Genomic DNA, 16220 nt, shown 5'->3' with positions numbered 1-16220 from the left:
GGGAAGAGGTGAAAGACTCATCAGAAGACATTATTTATTGTTGTGACCTTCAGAGGCTTAAATAGGTAAAGAGATTTATTTTTCTTATTAATAAGAAGGGTAGATGTAGCTGATGTGGCAGCTAATAAAAGAATATTTGAAGGCAAGAAATTCATGAAATTGTTAGACAAAGAGGCTCTGGTGATTCTAATTTTAATACATTTTTTCTTCTTAACAAAATATAGAAAAAGCAGATATGATTTGGTCATCCATCTGACCTCTCCAAGACTACTAATTCTATAAGTCTGGGATTTTATGATTTATCCTTATTTTTCTCAAATAGAATAGATAAGTGTTTGGGAGGAAACTTTTATGAACCCTGTTCAGAAGGGTTCACTAAGCTCCTTTTTACTTACTGATTCAAAGAGAGGAAAAATACAGCTTCTCCCTGATAATGATTTCCCCCAATTGAGAGGTGAATTAAATAAGAAAAATTCCAAATTATCATCCCAGATGTGACAAACGTGACAGAGTGGAGTGAGTCTAATGGGATACTTTCCTCAAACCTGTATTAGTAACTTATTTGGACGAATGTTGTAGGAAAATGGAAAACTTGGGGCGTGTGGGTGGCTAAGTTGGTTAAGTGTCAGACTTCAGCTCAGGTCATAATCTCATGATTTGTGAGTTCAAGCCCCACATTGGGCTCTCTGCTGTCAGCACACAACCCCTTCAGATCCTCTGTCCCCCTCTCTCTGCCCCTCCCCTGCTTGTGTACTCTCTCTCTCTCAAAAATAAATAAACATTAAAAAAAAAGAAAATGGAAAATTTCATGTAATGTGTTTAGTTAAAATGCATAGAGGAAGCAAGTAAATGTCAACCAAGTGTTACATGTCAACTCAGTGTTAATCTAGTGATAACACTTACCAATTACGACATCATGTGATATAGAGAGGTAACCCCTAGATTCAGAATACCTGGGTTTTAGCCTTAATTCTACTACCGACTCTGTGAGGTTGGGAAAAAAGTCACTTAATTTTCCTGGGATTGAATTTCTTCATTTGAAAAACAAGTGTTGAATTAGATAGTTTCAAAAGGTTCTTCCCAATCTAAACTCTCATGTTTTTCACTGCAATGAAAATTGTAACTTACACTAGCTAAACAGTTTATACATCAATAATTTAATCTGCAAAAATGAAAAAAAATACATTAGCTTAAAAAGGCAAAATTAGGTAAATTATATGCAGTATAAATAAGCTTTAATAAGTTGGAAACCAATCTTGTATTACCCAGCTAGACACTCCGCCACCCATATGTTCATAAAAACACTGTGGTTGTTTTATTGTTCTCTCTGGCAGTGCCAATCATAGTTAGTACTAATTAATGAAATTCCAGGGCGCTGTTTGCCAGGAGGTTCATGCAATGGGTGAAGGAAACTACAGTGGCAAAGTTTCCATCATTTATATTGCCGTGACAATATTGGCTCAAGTTTCAGAAACAGTAATTCCAGCTCCCAGTCCCTGTGAGAACAAATGTAGATTGATTTATGTTCCCAGCCTCTCTAGCATATTGTCAACACTGAGATGGCTGCCAGAGCTCATCATACAAGGTGCTGACATTTTCTGGGAATCTGCTTGCTTTTACACATATTCTCTCTAGTACCTTACATTTGCACACATTGCTGGGTTTTTTATTTTTTGTTTCAAGATCTAAGGCATGGGTTCTTGATATTAAAAGGGATCTAACATTATTAATCTAATTTATGCCAATACAAAAATATTTTAGGGCAAGTTATGCTCAGAAAAGACCATAAACTTTTTTTAACCCATGCTGGTATTACTGTCAGCATCATTTTACACTTAGTGACTTCCCTTAGAATTATGCTTCCTTTTTAATAATTCTCTGCGCCCCTTTTTCTGGCTTTATTTCTCACCTATGTTTATCAGCTACTGAATGTCTCTATCCAGGTCTATTTCTCTTACCCCAATTTTCATTTTTATTGCTGCAAAGTCTAGGTCTTTTAGGCTTTATGTTTGCTTTCTGGTTCTAGCCATAAACACAGACCATCATACATATTGACTGCAAAAAGAAAAAAAAAAGAAAGAAAGAAAAAACTATTTCTAGAGAAGAAAATGAGCCAAATATTTCAATTGATTGTTACTGCAAAAGATAAACACCTCAGCCTAATTATGTAGTATCATCTCTGTATGGGTTTGATCAAATAAATCGAATAGTTTCCTCAGCTGTGTTGTGAGAAATCAAAGGTTATCATGTTGCAGATTTCCAGAACTTTTTTATTTTCTTGGAAATGTAAGACATTTCAGTGTTTGTTCAAAAAAACCATTGAGATAAACTATGGACTTAATATGATCAGTTTTATGTATTGTTTTTCCAAATGGGAAACTATTTTTTTTCCATTTTCGAAAAATTGCGATGGAACTTAGGTAAAGTGTGATCTTAGATGCACAGCTTGATGAATTTTTACAACCTCACTCCCACCCTGATCAAAATGTAAAGCACTTCTCAGCAGCCCTCTTTGTGCAGTGGGCAACACCACGTCAGTCTCATGAAGTACTTCTCACTCCCTGGAAGGATCCCTCATTTGCTCTTGCAGTCTGTAGGCTTATCCTTGTGTCTACAGAAGGGTAACAAATTATGCTCTAAATAAAAACAATTGAACATTTAAAATTTTTATTATCCATTTTTCTATTCTATTTTTTGTCATTGCAGAATTGCTTTATCTTTTTTTTTTAATTAAAAAAATTTTTTTAAATGTTTATTTATTTTTGAGACAGAGAGAGACAGAGCATGAATGGGGCAGGGTCAGAGAGAGAGGGAGACACAGAATCTGAAGCAGGCTCCAGGCTCTGAGCTGTCAACACAGAGCTCGACTCGGGGCTCGAACTCACAGACTGTGAGATCATGACCTGAGCCGAAGTCTGACGCTTAACCGACTGAGCCACCCAGGCACCCCGAGAATTGCTTTATCTTTAAAAATCCTCTTTCAGATCTTTCCCCTGGAAGATAGGATAGAAAATGATTACTGAGCATTGTGAGTTTTGTTACTTATTATTTCTTGCAGGATAAATTTGTAGGGCTGAATATTTCTTGTTGTCCCTTACTAGGTTATTACCAGAGAGATTTGTTATCTTTTTTTTTTTTTTTTAAGGACTCGTGAAAGATTGCTTATATGTATGAAAGGACAGCATAGTTTTCCATTTGCTCATCAGTGGAGATTTTTCTCATTCATGCAGTTTATTTGATTGTTCAGTCTCTGGGAGAGGGATTCAACTCTACCAAGTTTTCCTTTGGATCTTCATTTTGTTTGCAGTCAGCAACATTGGACTTTTAAGGTTCTCTCAGACACAGGGGAGACAATGAAGTAAGAGAGTGGTATTGTATTAGTGGGCCTTTGTAGAGGTAATTCAAGCATCTCCCTGGGGATCTACCAAAGAATGACATACATTGATATGGCAGGAGCTGTGGACTTACAGAGGCCAGAGCCAAGGCTTATTTGCTGCTGAATTCTGACTTCCCTCAGTCCTCAGTGTAGAGCTGCTGGTTCCCCATATTAAATTACTGGCAGGTTTAAACCCTGGTTGCCCCCATATATCACCAGATAACCTTGACAGTATTAATACTGAATATTTGTATCATACTTTTAGAGTTTTAAAAAACATTTCCCTATTGTATCTCATTATTTGTTACGACAGTTTTGTAAAGTAGGCACTATAAGCTTGCTATCCTTTTTCACTATCATGAAACTGAGATTTAAGGAAATCAAGAGTCTCTCCCGCAGAATAGGTCTTCCTTAGGTAGTTTGGTTCCTCACAGTCTGGGTCCACAGTTAGAGCCCTAGGGAATTTCTAACTTTATTAATAACTCTGAAGTACATATTAGTTATATCCATAAATTCGGAGAATAAGGGAATGCATACAAAACATGGGCATGATCCTTCTATGGCTTGAGTTCTCATACAGTACTCATAAATGGGATTTAGGAGGGTAGTTCAATCTTGAACAGGTTCTCCATTTTTCATGATTAGTTTTGAATTTCAGTCTGTGGTTTCAGAAATAACTTTTCCATATAGATATTACTTGAGCTTTGCTCTTACAGCACCCCAGGCCAAGAGAATCTTTAAAACCATGAGCTTGTCAAATTGGATGCTATTAGGATTTAAGACTGGCCAGAGCCTGGGTTTAAGATAGTATTGGCTATTGTGGGTGACTGATAAGCATTTGTTGAACAATTGGATAGTTCTGGGTATAGTTCATTATTATTTATTATTACTTTGTAGCAAGAATAAGAGCTTTGTTAATTTTATAATGCCATTAACACAATAGTGAGATTTACAGATTCACAGTTTTACTTCATATTCTGGATATTATCAATAACTACAGCCCTCTGAGTTGTCCTGAAATTAGCAATAGCAATAAATTATTAAAAATAATAGCAAAGAAAGAATGAAAAGTGCTACTCAAATCCTTTTTGCTTTCTCCCTTTTGTGGAAATGCCATAGTTGATCTTCTTTTCACTCAGCCACTGGGTCTTAAGAACTGTAGATGGCATTCCAACCACAAAAATGATCAGGTTTGCTAAATTTAGTCATGGATTTTGCTTTTCTTAGTGACACAAAATTATGTTGCTCTAGGAGAACAGCATATCAGGAAAAAGAATCATAAAAACAAAGCAAATCTCAAAGAAATAGAAAACAAGATAATTTTTTTTCGGCCTTTCTTTATAAGTTCCACTACATGTAAGTTTACAAAATGCAATTTTGGGCTCATGAGTTAATCAAGAAATACTGTGAAGGTATTTCAAACTATGGATAGTAGAAAATCTCAGTTACCATGGAAACAAGACACCATACATGAGAACAGACCACATCATATAGATTTAATTATAATGAAATGATAAATGGATAAAGGCATTTTTAAGCCTATTTGTGGCTAAAGTCCATTGAAAGTCCAGTTTCCAAGGAAACTTATGTCTAAAAACAGTAATAAGAAAAATTATGGGGGATAAGATAAACTACATTTGAAAAAGATTTTGAAAAGATCACAGCAGCCCCATCAATGAAGAAGAACATTTCTAATTTTAAAAGAATCACATTAAGATGAGCTTAGATTTCTTGTGAGAATCATGAGCTACCCATAGTGACAATAGTACATGCACTTTCTACACAGAATAATAAAATACTTGTTTGACTGAAAAGTGTTCATGAATCTAATTTTTAGAATACAATTGGAATGGCATATTTAGACATGTTTTTATTTTGAAGTGAGTTTCACTATGATTTGAGAGATCAAAGCATGGCTAGGAAACACAGCATGATCATGTCAGTGGATCATTTTGATTCCAGATTTTGTGTCCTGTTACCAAATTTGCTGCTGATTTATGCATGTGTGTTTGGGCTGAGCCAACAAGAAAGAGACCATCTGGAGGGCCCATTTGAAGTAAAAACGAGTACGAAATATTCACTATCCAATGGAGTCTCACTGTGAAGTGGATTTAAGTCAAGGTGGTCCAGAGAGTCCTTAAAAGCACAGTATGTTCCAAATTTTAGGTCACAAGGAGTAAGTGTATCAGCAGTGGGCATTAGAGTGGTAGTGAGCATTTATTATAGGAACTGTAATTTATTAAAGGAGCACAAAACTACCTCCATCTCTCCCATTGTGGGATATGAATACATACAAAACTATAGCAGGATGAGGGATAAGAATAAGTCTGGTTAGGCTAATCCCATGTTAAAGAGCAGTCATATGACCAGAGTGGTCAGCCCCTGTGCATTCTGTGTTCCTGCTGCTCCTTCACACATTCATAGTAGCAGTCTCTGTTGATTTGGACTTTTGCAAAAAATGAAGTTTGCAGGCCATAGGTTTTGGAGTAAGACCAATATGGATCTGGATCTCAGCACTATTCTGTTAGCTGTATGACCTTGGGCAAATTACTTAAACCATTTTTTCTCAGTTTCTTCATCAGGAATAATATCTACTATTGGATTGTAAGTATCAGTGTCAATTTATGGAAAGCAGGTTTTCTCAGCCTCACTCAGCACTATTGACATTTTGGACCAGATAATTCTTCAATGCGAGGGCTGACCTATGGTGGTAGGACTTTTAACAGTATCAGTGCCTTCTGTTCATTAGATGCCAATGGTAAACCCTTCTCCCCACCACCCTCACCTCCCAGTTGTGACAACCAAAAACTGTCTCTAGACATTGCCAGTATCTTCAGGGGTTCAAAAGTGTTCCTGGTTGAGAAGCACTGATATAAAGTGACCTGCTAATAGTAGATAATAGACAATGGTAGTTATACATTATAAGTTTTTATGGGTGGTATGTAGCATAGTGGTTTAGATTCACGTTTAGCCACTTAATTTCTCTGATGACTCATGCCTTCTCCTGCCTTTTTTCAGTTCTGAAAATTTCTCAGCCAACATGTTTTTCAAATATTCACTTCTGTCCTCTCATTTTTTCCCTCTTTACCGTGCCTACTAAATGAGTGTTAGAATTTCTTTTTCGATCTTCTGTGTCTCTTAACCTCTCATTTTTTTACTCTGTATCTCCTTATACTATGTTCTGGATGATTCCTCCAGAGCGTTCATCTCTTCAGGGATTCTCTTCTTAGGGGAATCTTTTGTTTATCTTACTTAATGAGGCTTTTTTTTTTTAATTTCAATGACTATAATTTAGATTTAAAGAATTTTGTTTTCACATTTACCTTTAATAATGTACTTTATTTATGATTTTTCCCCCATTAGCTATTATAAAATGACAATTATTTTAAAGTCTTTTTTGATTGCTCTGTTATTGATGGTTCTTCAGCCTCTACTGACTACTCAAGGCAATATGTTTCCTTAAATGCTGTGTAGTTTTTGTCAGCTCACTTTTGATGGAACTATTTGTTGTTGGGTTTCATTTTTTTTTTTTTTTTTTGACTCATGGAAGTGACCCTACTGATAATTTTATGGCTATTTCTGATGTAGTCCTATATGTTCACTCATTTTGGAAATGTTTTCATGTTAGTTTTTTAGCTCTGGGTCTCCCTGCAAGTCATGAGCAAATTTGGATATTATACTTTTTTTTAGATGTAGGCTGGGGAATCTTATTTCTTGAGGTAGACTTTTTCCATCCAAGGCTCAAGGCTTATAATCATGTCACATCGTTAGTAGGTGGATATTTGCCAAGGGAATTTTCCTGACTTCTGACTTTATTCAGACGCTTTAATTTGAGTTTTCCATTGGAGTATTAATATCTCAGCCCCCAGTGATTTCATTATACCCATCTGATTTCAATATTCTGTTACAACTGTGTATTTTCTTCTTATTTCTAGGACTTACATTTCTTTTTTGAATATTTACTATTAATTTTAAATTAAAAAATATATGTATTTTTCTAAATCTAGCATTTTTTTGTGGTAATAGAAAATGTTGGTTTCCTATGTCAGTTTATTTGACCATTTTACCTAGAAGTTCCACTTTATCTTTCTAAACCTCAGTTTCCTTATCTGTCATACTAGAATAAATATAGAGTCTACATTGTAAGGTTGTTGTGAAAGTTAAATGAGATAATGAATGTAATAACTTATTTACTGGACACATAATAATTGCTTAGTGCACACTACTTTCATGTAAATTAGCTGTGGCACTGCCTGCCAAATTTCAGATACTCAATAATTTATTGATTTAATCTGTAATTACGGTTATTTGTATGTATCCTCATCTCAGATCCACTCACAATTGGGAACTATATCAAGAATTGAAAAGTCCTAGCAAATAGTGCCAGAGCTATTCAAATATCTCTGCAATGTGCAAGACACAGTTGTTTTGAGAGTCAGCTTTCAAATGGGCAGCTAAACGGCCATAGAAGCTTTGACTAGGACAGTGGTTCTCAATCGTGTGTGATTTTGCCTCCAAAGTGATATTTGGCAATGCCTGGAGACATTTTTGATAGTACTTGAGGGGCAAAGTCTTACTGGCATCCAGTAGAAACCACAGATGCTGCTAAACATTCTGTAATGCATAGGGTGGCCTCCAGCAACAAAGGATTACCTGACCTAAAATTTCAGTAGTGCTGACATTGAGAAGCCCTGAATGAGGTTATTACACCTTGTCGTGTTTCAGATTCAGTTTAATTTTAAACTCAAACAAGTGTCGTGAATTGTATTTTTCACTGAGTTAGTGGTAGGGTGTTGACTGTCAGTTGGTGACCAAGGTCTGATTCAAGGGGGACCTTTCACATAACCCAGGACTTCTTTGGAAATACGGGGTGAAAAGCCGTTACCGAATTCACATATCTGTGTAGCAAAGAACAAAAAGGAAAATATTAACAAAAATAATACAACACCAGTATCACCAATGCAACAAGAGCCCTCACAGACAGATACCCACATGTACACATAAATACTAGCCACATACACAAAGGCTGTGGGGTTTGGGTGAAGCTTTTAGGAAGAATGTGAAATTAGCTAAGGATGTATTTGGATCTTAGAGTAGATCGCATCTAAAGTTCATATTGCTAAAATTTCTAGGGTTGTTATAAAATTGAACGCCTCTGGGATCTATTTCTTCTTCTTACCTCTTTGAAGATTCTTTGTTTTAAAATCATTCCAGTGTATTTTAATTTTCTGTTTCTGTGTCCTTTTTCTTTTCTAGACATCTTTGAGGGCAAATATATTGCCTTGTTTATTTTTGTATATACAGCATCAAGCATGGAATTCAATATTTAGAAGACAATAAATGTATGAATTTAAGAATGAATGGGTGAATGACTAAAGCCGATGCCCAGGTTTACCATTGTATCTAGTGATATATAAGTATATAAACCCAGACTAGGTGAGCATTGGAGAATTCAGTGAGTAGCTACGAAGTAGAAGAGTAAAATGTAAGGACAAATGGAAACCCAGCCTCACACGAAATGACAACTGTGTAGGGCTGGAAAGCAATGTCAGCAAACCAAAAAACTTGATATACAGTAATTCAAGATGAAATTTAAACAAAGACTGAAGTAATTCCTGTTGTCTTGGAATCAGGCAAACATCACTAGTCTCTGCAAATAGCAATGGCAGTCCCAAAGCCAAGAACATACTTTGCTGGCGTATGTGCTGTTGGTGTCTTGAGTTTATGACCATGTGAGCCAACCAGTTAGGCTTTTTTTTTTAGCAGAGATTAGCACAACATCCAGCATATTATACTTTCCATAAGTTAGACATATTCAAATAACAGCATCAAATCTCTAACGAACAACTCCTTTATTGCCTCTACTTGTGTTCTCAATTTAAGAAAAACTGTAACATCTACTAAGAAAGATCTAGAGAAATATACAGCTTAGGTGAAACATTTATCTGTTGGAATATTTTCAGTCTTTTTCAGCCAATGATTTCTAAAATCTTCCTGTTCTGTGCTCTCTTTAATGACAACCATTTAATCTATTCTCACTTAAGATGCTGCCATATTTTCATCTGGAAATCTTTTCCTCATTTTATAGATTGAGGAAACTGAGTCTTTGAAAGGTGAAGCAATTTGCCCAATTAGTGAGTGGTGGAGCAGGGATTCAAGGCCAGGTCTTTTTGGCTCAGTGTTGTGACCTTACCACTTCATGACCAGTATATAACAAATTTTCAGTTTTTTGACAGAGTTCTCCATAAAGGAGCTTTGCATTTTCAAGTTTTAGTTTTTCTTCATAAAATATATTCATCATAAAATACTAAAAAATCTGTTTTAAATTAGTTATTTAAAAATTGCTTCATACCACACAACATAAAGTGAAAGAAAATAGTATCTTTCTTATGAAAGTTTTATTCCTTTCATGAATGTATTAGACAAATGTAAGTATAGTTCATTTGATAATCAACTTAAAGCTTCTCTTAACGATTTTTCATTTTAAAATTTCAAGTAAAATGTAGATATGTTCTTGTAAAAGATTCGAATGGCAGAGAAAAAGCAAAACCCTTCCCTGTCTTTAGTTTCATCTCCAGATGTAGCCAGCTGAGCTTGTTATTATCTAGAATCCTCAGCAGCAAGTTTGTCTTCCCTTACTCTGTTTGTGATGCTGTAGCTGGGGCAGCTGGGGCTGTGCCTTTGCCAATGACATTCCCCAGACTGCTTTACCAGATGGCTTCCTGGAAGGTTTTTATCAATAGGGAGTGAGAAGAGGGAGAAGGCACTTCTCAGTTTCTTCTCATTCCATTCAATATTCACCAGTGGTAATTTGCCCCGGCCTCCACGTTCTTTTGGCACTTCCAGAACCAACTTCAGGGACCCCTCAAAAGTACAGATGATACAGAGGGGATCCCTCAAATGTCTGAACTCACCCCTCCAGCCCCTCTTTGATGTGTCTGGATTCTTGTAACCCCATCTCCTTTAGTTTTACCAGACCAAGGATATGACAGCTGTTTCCTGCACTTATTACTTCTAGTTTCCCTTAGTGTTTCCTCTGCATTCTCTAAGCCTCCTAACTCTTATGTTAAATAATTCCTGTGTTTGCAGTGTAATAAATGAGTTCTCTGTTTTGCTGACTGGACTCTGAAAAATATACCACTATGATCATATTGGTCTATATCCTACAGATGTTTTTCTTTTCTCTTTTATTATCAGTTTAATATTTTATTATCAGTGGTTATTTTCATGTAAGAAGAATGTGAAGGGTGAAAATATAAAGAGAGTGAGTGCAAACCTAACTATGACAGAGAAGACGGTACCACCACTGATAGATGAGGGGTTTCAGAAGAAAAGCTGAACAGAGTTGCCTGCTTATAATCTGGCTTTGCGTCTCTGAGAATTTAGGCATTCCTGGAAAGGTAAGTGGGCAAGATTATGAATTAGTCTTGTAAGGTATAGTTCTCACCACAATGGGTTATCAGCAGGGTTGCATTGAGCCAGGTGCTGGTTTTAGTAGGAATATAGTCCTGTTCTATACTTCGGATTTCAAATTCACATTAGCCAGCCTCCAGTTCTCAGAAATATGCAAAAGTAGAACTTCTTTGAGGGTGTAGTGAGTGTCCTCAGCATGTGGTCCATTCAAGCATCTGGTAATGATATCGTAACACTCAGCAAGTTTAACTTTGGAGTGCGCTACTCAGACCTCTTCCCTCTATATAGCTGGACTCACTTCCCTCTATATAGCTGGTATACTACTGTCTTCCTGGCATCTTCAGTCACCATTAGCCTGGGATTCCCTTCACCTTTCTCATGTGCTGAGTGTTCTATTTCCTGTATTTCATGACTTCCTTTTCCTTGGATCACTCTGTCTGTTTAGTAGGGCATCCTCTAGTAGATTCCTGAGAAATGGTGCATGAGAAGTAAATACTTTTCAGACATTGAATATTTAAAAATAATCTTACTTTGTTCTCATATTTGATTGCTAGTTTGTCTGGCAAACCATATCTATGTGGTACTATCGATTGGAAATAATTTTTTTCTTAATATTGCAGCCATTTCCCCACTCTCTTTTAGTTTACAATATTGCTGTGAGAGGTCTGAAGGCATTCTGATTTCTATCCTATAAACTGTTTTATTCTTCTCAGAAAGCTTGTAGAATCTTCTTTTTCCTCCTATAATCTGAAACTATATGATGATATGCCTCAGTATGAGTCTATTTGAGTATATGGTGGGCCTTTTTAGTCTGCAGACTATTCCTTGAGTTCTGAGAAGTGTTCTTGAGTGATTTCCTCCTAACCATTTTTTTCCCCAATTTTCTTTCTTGAAACTCCTATTATAGTATACTTGTTCTCTAATTTCCTAATATTTCCCCCTGCCCCCTTTTTTTACTCTTTTTCTATTAGATTTCCTCTGCCTTCTGAGTCATTCTTCCTTTTCCATTTCTGTCCTTGGCTGTTTCTAAAGAGAGAGTATTAAAATATACCATTTTGGTGCCTGAGCAGCCTTGTTAGCTTGCATCCCTCCTCTAGCAAGTTAACAGCCCTGCCATGTTTTACATCTTCAACATTCTCACTTCTTTTTAGTCTAGGGTGTGGCTTTCTTGCCAATTCACCTCTCACATTTGGTTGGATTTTTATGTATTAGATTCCATTTTAGTCCATAGGATGAAAACTACACCCACAATTATTTTCAAGACCTGCCTCTCCCTCTAGACTTAAATATAGGTACTGGCATGTGAGACTTGTGTGGGATCACAGCCTTAAGGTTCATTGTCTTTGGAATTTCAATGTTGTTTTTAAGAGGTCTAAAGCCATTATGATTTCTGATTATTCACCTGAGATTCTTCTTTATTCTCTAGAAGCTTATGAAATCTGTCTCTTATGTTATACAAATTTGCATTTCTGACTCTCCACTGAGAATGAGGCTCAAAATCAACTTTCTGCTGGACACACATGGATGTTTTGCAGCAGGTTAAACATTACTTGTCAAAGATGTGTCTTCTTCCTCGCCTCTTTCTGTATTCTGGATACTCTTTATTTTTACAGCCACCTACCCAATTCTCTAGGTATAATACTCAGGTTTTACTCTTAGCTCTTCACTAGCCCATTCACTGCACACACAATAATTACCGCAATCTGATTATTTTGATCTCTTCCTACAAATTTGTTGAATTTTCATCTTTTTTTGTTTATGCCACTACAAGCTGTAAACTCCTCTCTCCTTGACTGACTGCAATGTCCTCTTCATGGGTAACTCTGCTCTATGATTTGTGCTCATGCTCAGCATAGTTGCCAGTTATTTATCAAAATAAAACTCTGTGGCTTCTTCTTACAACCCTTCAGTGACTTCCCATTGCTTACAAAGTAAAGTGGAAACTTCTTTAAGGTATTTAGAGCCTTTCATGAACCTATTGCTACCTACCTGTCTTAGTTGGCTTGGGCTACCATAGCAAAGTACCGTGGACTGGGTAACTTAACAGACATTTATTTCTCACAGTTCTGGAGTCTGGGAGTTCCAAGATCAGTGTGCTAGCGGATTGGTTTCTGGTGAAGGCCCTCTTACCATCTTGCAGATGGCCACCTTCTTGCCATGTCCTCACATGGTGAACAGAGGAACTTCTGGTGTCTTTTCCCCTTCTTATGGAGGCACTAATCCCATCAGCAGGGGTGCACTCTCATGACCTCATCTGAACCTAATAAACCACTGAAAGTCCTCACCTCCTAATATTATCGCATCTGAGGTTAGAACTTCAACATATGAATTTGGGGACACACAAACATTCAGTCCATAACACTACTTCTTCAGCTTCATCTCCCCAACCTTCATGCCTTATAATTTACACTTAAATTGGAAATGTGTGTTTATCTTAGCATACCTCATGCTATTCCACATTTCTACACATTTGTTCACTTTTTTCCTTTTGCCTTGAATGTTCCTCCTACTTTCCTTCACATGGATATTCTTACCCTTCTTTCAGAACTCAACTCAGGCATTTTAATTTCTAGGAAGCCTATACTTACTTTCCAAACTGGATCAGTTTCTGCTTTCTTTGTACTCTTAGTACGCTGAGTCTCCCTTAGTGCCCTGAGTATTTCCCTCCCTCAGCAAATTGCTACCATGTGTATGTGTTGTCTTCACCTCTAAATATCAAGTGCCTCAAGTACAGAGATATTACTTATATTTTTAGGCTCAGTGTCCGGCATAGTGCCTGGTCCATGGCAGACACTCAGAAAATGTTTGTTTCTAAACTAACCAACTGTATCTTTTTTTTCCCATACCAATAAGAAGTGTTTTATTAAAAAAAAACAGAGTGAAATAAACCCCCCAAAAAGCCTTTTAATTAGAAAGTCTGATAAAATTCAAAATTAACTCAAGTTCTCAAAAACCTGTGTGGGAAAGCCAAAAGGTACATCAGAGAAAATCAGGCAGCTACTGACAAGGTCTTTGGTGGAAAAGCAAGTTGTGAACTTATACAAGCTGCCCTAATGATTATCAGATCTGAGTGTTGTTTTTTAAAAAACAGGTTTCAAGATATACCAGGGAAACCATACAGACACCCCTAACAGTACAAAAATATAACGATGAAGTTCAAGGATATAAGAAAAGCCAAATATGATAGTACAAACAAATAATCTATAAAATAAAATAAGCCTTTCAATCCTAGAAAATAATGGGAAAATCTCATGAATGTAACACACATAAAATGAGGACTAACAGCACATGGAACAATCTGAAACATTTTCCCAATGACTAAGCCATGAAATGACAGGTCAGGGCACCATTAACATGTCGTTTTTACATATAATATGTATTTAAATTAGAGTAATTTTTTTCTACTCAATTACCATTTATTCCTTTTTACCTTTTCCCTCATTTTCTCTAGCAACACTTTTCCTTTGGTTTGACCAATTAAACTCAAAAGGTTTGGAACCTGAAGCGAGTATCAACTCTTACTGGAATAGTACTTAGGAAATGTAATCCTAGAAAAGGCAAATTTTAACTGAAGTGGCTTGACAAAGTTAAGCATCCATTCTCAATGTGACAATGCCCTCCATGTTAATCACTAGGTTAATGGCTTTTCTTGGCTGGATCCCATGACCCAGCATGATACTGGCATAGTCCATGGTGAGGTGCTGCAGAGCTATGTGCACAGACACCGCCCATTTAAGCTTTTAATGAATTCAAAGCATCATTTTAAGCCATTTCAATAAAATAAATAAAAAATATTGCAGATTTCTACTGGCCTGCTTTGCCTCTTGAACTGGCTTGGAGTATTGTTCATGACAGAAGACACAATAGTTAATTAAGTTGCTACTCTACACCCCTTAGCCTTCAACACTTCCTGCTCTTCAAACCTCACAACCTTTTTTTTGTGGCAGTAATGGTATTCTTCATTAGCATCACCATTGTCATGGAACCAACACCTGCAGAGACTGGCTTTCTTTCTGACTCCTTCAAAATCCACATCTCCAACCAACTTGAATTTAGCAGTTAGGGATCTTGAACTCTATTCTCACAGTGATGACTGCTGCTCCCTCCTTGATCATGTCTGCTGTGCTCAGGTTTGAAATGCTGCAGCAGAGACCACTATGTCTGCAAGAAATGTATGTTTCTTCAGTTGCTCTTTGGTAGAGTATCCAGGAGATATTGTAACAGTGGCATCACCTCCAGGGTGTTCATGCCCTCATCTGTGTGTAGTAGCATTGACATGGGCATTCCAACATTTTTTGACCTCCTGACGTCCCAGCCAAAACCACATTCTTTCCTAGGGTTGGAATGCCAGTTTGCTTAATTATTTCCCAGACACCCCGTGGGGTAGCTGGTAATATGGAATACTGGTCCAAACACATTTGCCCTACATTAATTACAGGAAAGCCACCAACATCCTTATCTGGAGAGACAGCATTGCAGATCTTTCTTCTGCAATTGTGCTCTGGAAGAAGCAGCTGAACAAGGAGGCCATCTACACTACCATCATTATTTAGTTTGTTGATTAAATTCAGCAGTTCTTCCTCTGAAATTGAAGCTGGTTTCACAATTGTCTCACTGTTGATTCCTACTCTTGCAGCTGCCCTTGTTTTGTTACGGATGTAGGAGGGGCTTGCAGGATTCTCACCAACCAGAACCACACTCAGGTGTGTCTGCTTGTTGCCCTGTGCCGTCCGTTCTTCCAACTTCTGCCACACTTCCTGCTTGATCTGGACAAGTTTCCTTCCAGAAAGGACAACCGCTTCATTTCAAACTACAGAGAGGTTGAAGGGGTGATGGCAGAGGTGGTAGCTCCGCATGGGCTGGAGCAGCTAGGTGGCCAAGGTGGACACAAGGGAAGCAGCACCCATCACTGTCCCCAATGTCTGCACCAGGCTAAATATGTAATTTTACTCATGTTGTTAATCTGTGTTAACTACCCAAATCATCACGAACGTTTTGCTGGTATCTATGCCTGTAGTTTATTTTAATTTTCTATGTTGAGATACTTTGTGTAAACATTATAAATTTGAAATAGTTTTGACATCAGCACTCTTTTTATAGTCTCAACCTTACATTTGTAGCATGCATGAGTTTATATGCCGAGACTAATAGGTCCTATTTCAAACATTAAAACATTTTACGTTAGCTTTATCAGTAGGGCATTGCCCATAGATTCTTAAAGGTTGACCAATAGCACAGCGAGAGTAGCTTCAGATGTGAGATGTTCAGAATATCATGTTAAAGGGCAGTTGCTGAGATCAAAGCTAAACAGTGTAGCTTCTGGAATGTTTATATCATCCATATCCTATAAAGCTGGTTTTGGAGAAGTGAAACATTAGACATTTTAATCAATATTTCTTAGAGTAAATCTCTGAAGAGGTGACAGCAAGTG

General features: G+C 37.0%; 1 pseudogene; it reads right to left on the bottom strand.

Annotated features, from left to right (window-relative positions):
- Window positions 1-14713: 14713 nt before the first annotated feature.
- On the bottom strand, window positions 14714-15594 carry LOC106971626 (bifunctional methylenetetrahydrofolate dehydrogenase/cyclohydrolase, mitochondrial-like; annotated as a pseudogene).
- Window positions 15595-16220: the final 626 nt, after the last annotated feature.

This window comes from Acinonyx jubatus, chromosome B1 (assembly GCF_027475565.1).
Source record: "Acinonyx jubatus isolate Ajub_Pintada_27869175 chromosome B1, VMU_Ajub_asm_v1.0, whole genome shotgun sequence".
Taxonomy (NCBI): Eukaryota; Metazoa; Chordata; class Mammalia; order Carnivora; family Felidae; genus Acinonyx; species Acinonyx jubatus.
The sequence above is the reverse complement of the archived record's forward strand: the minus strand, read 5'-3'. Positions and strand labels throughout refer to the sequence as shown.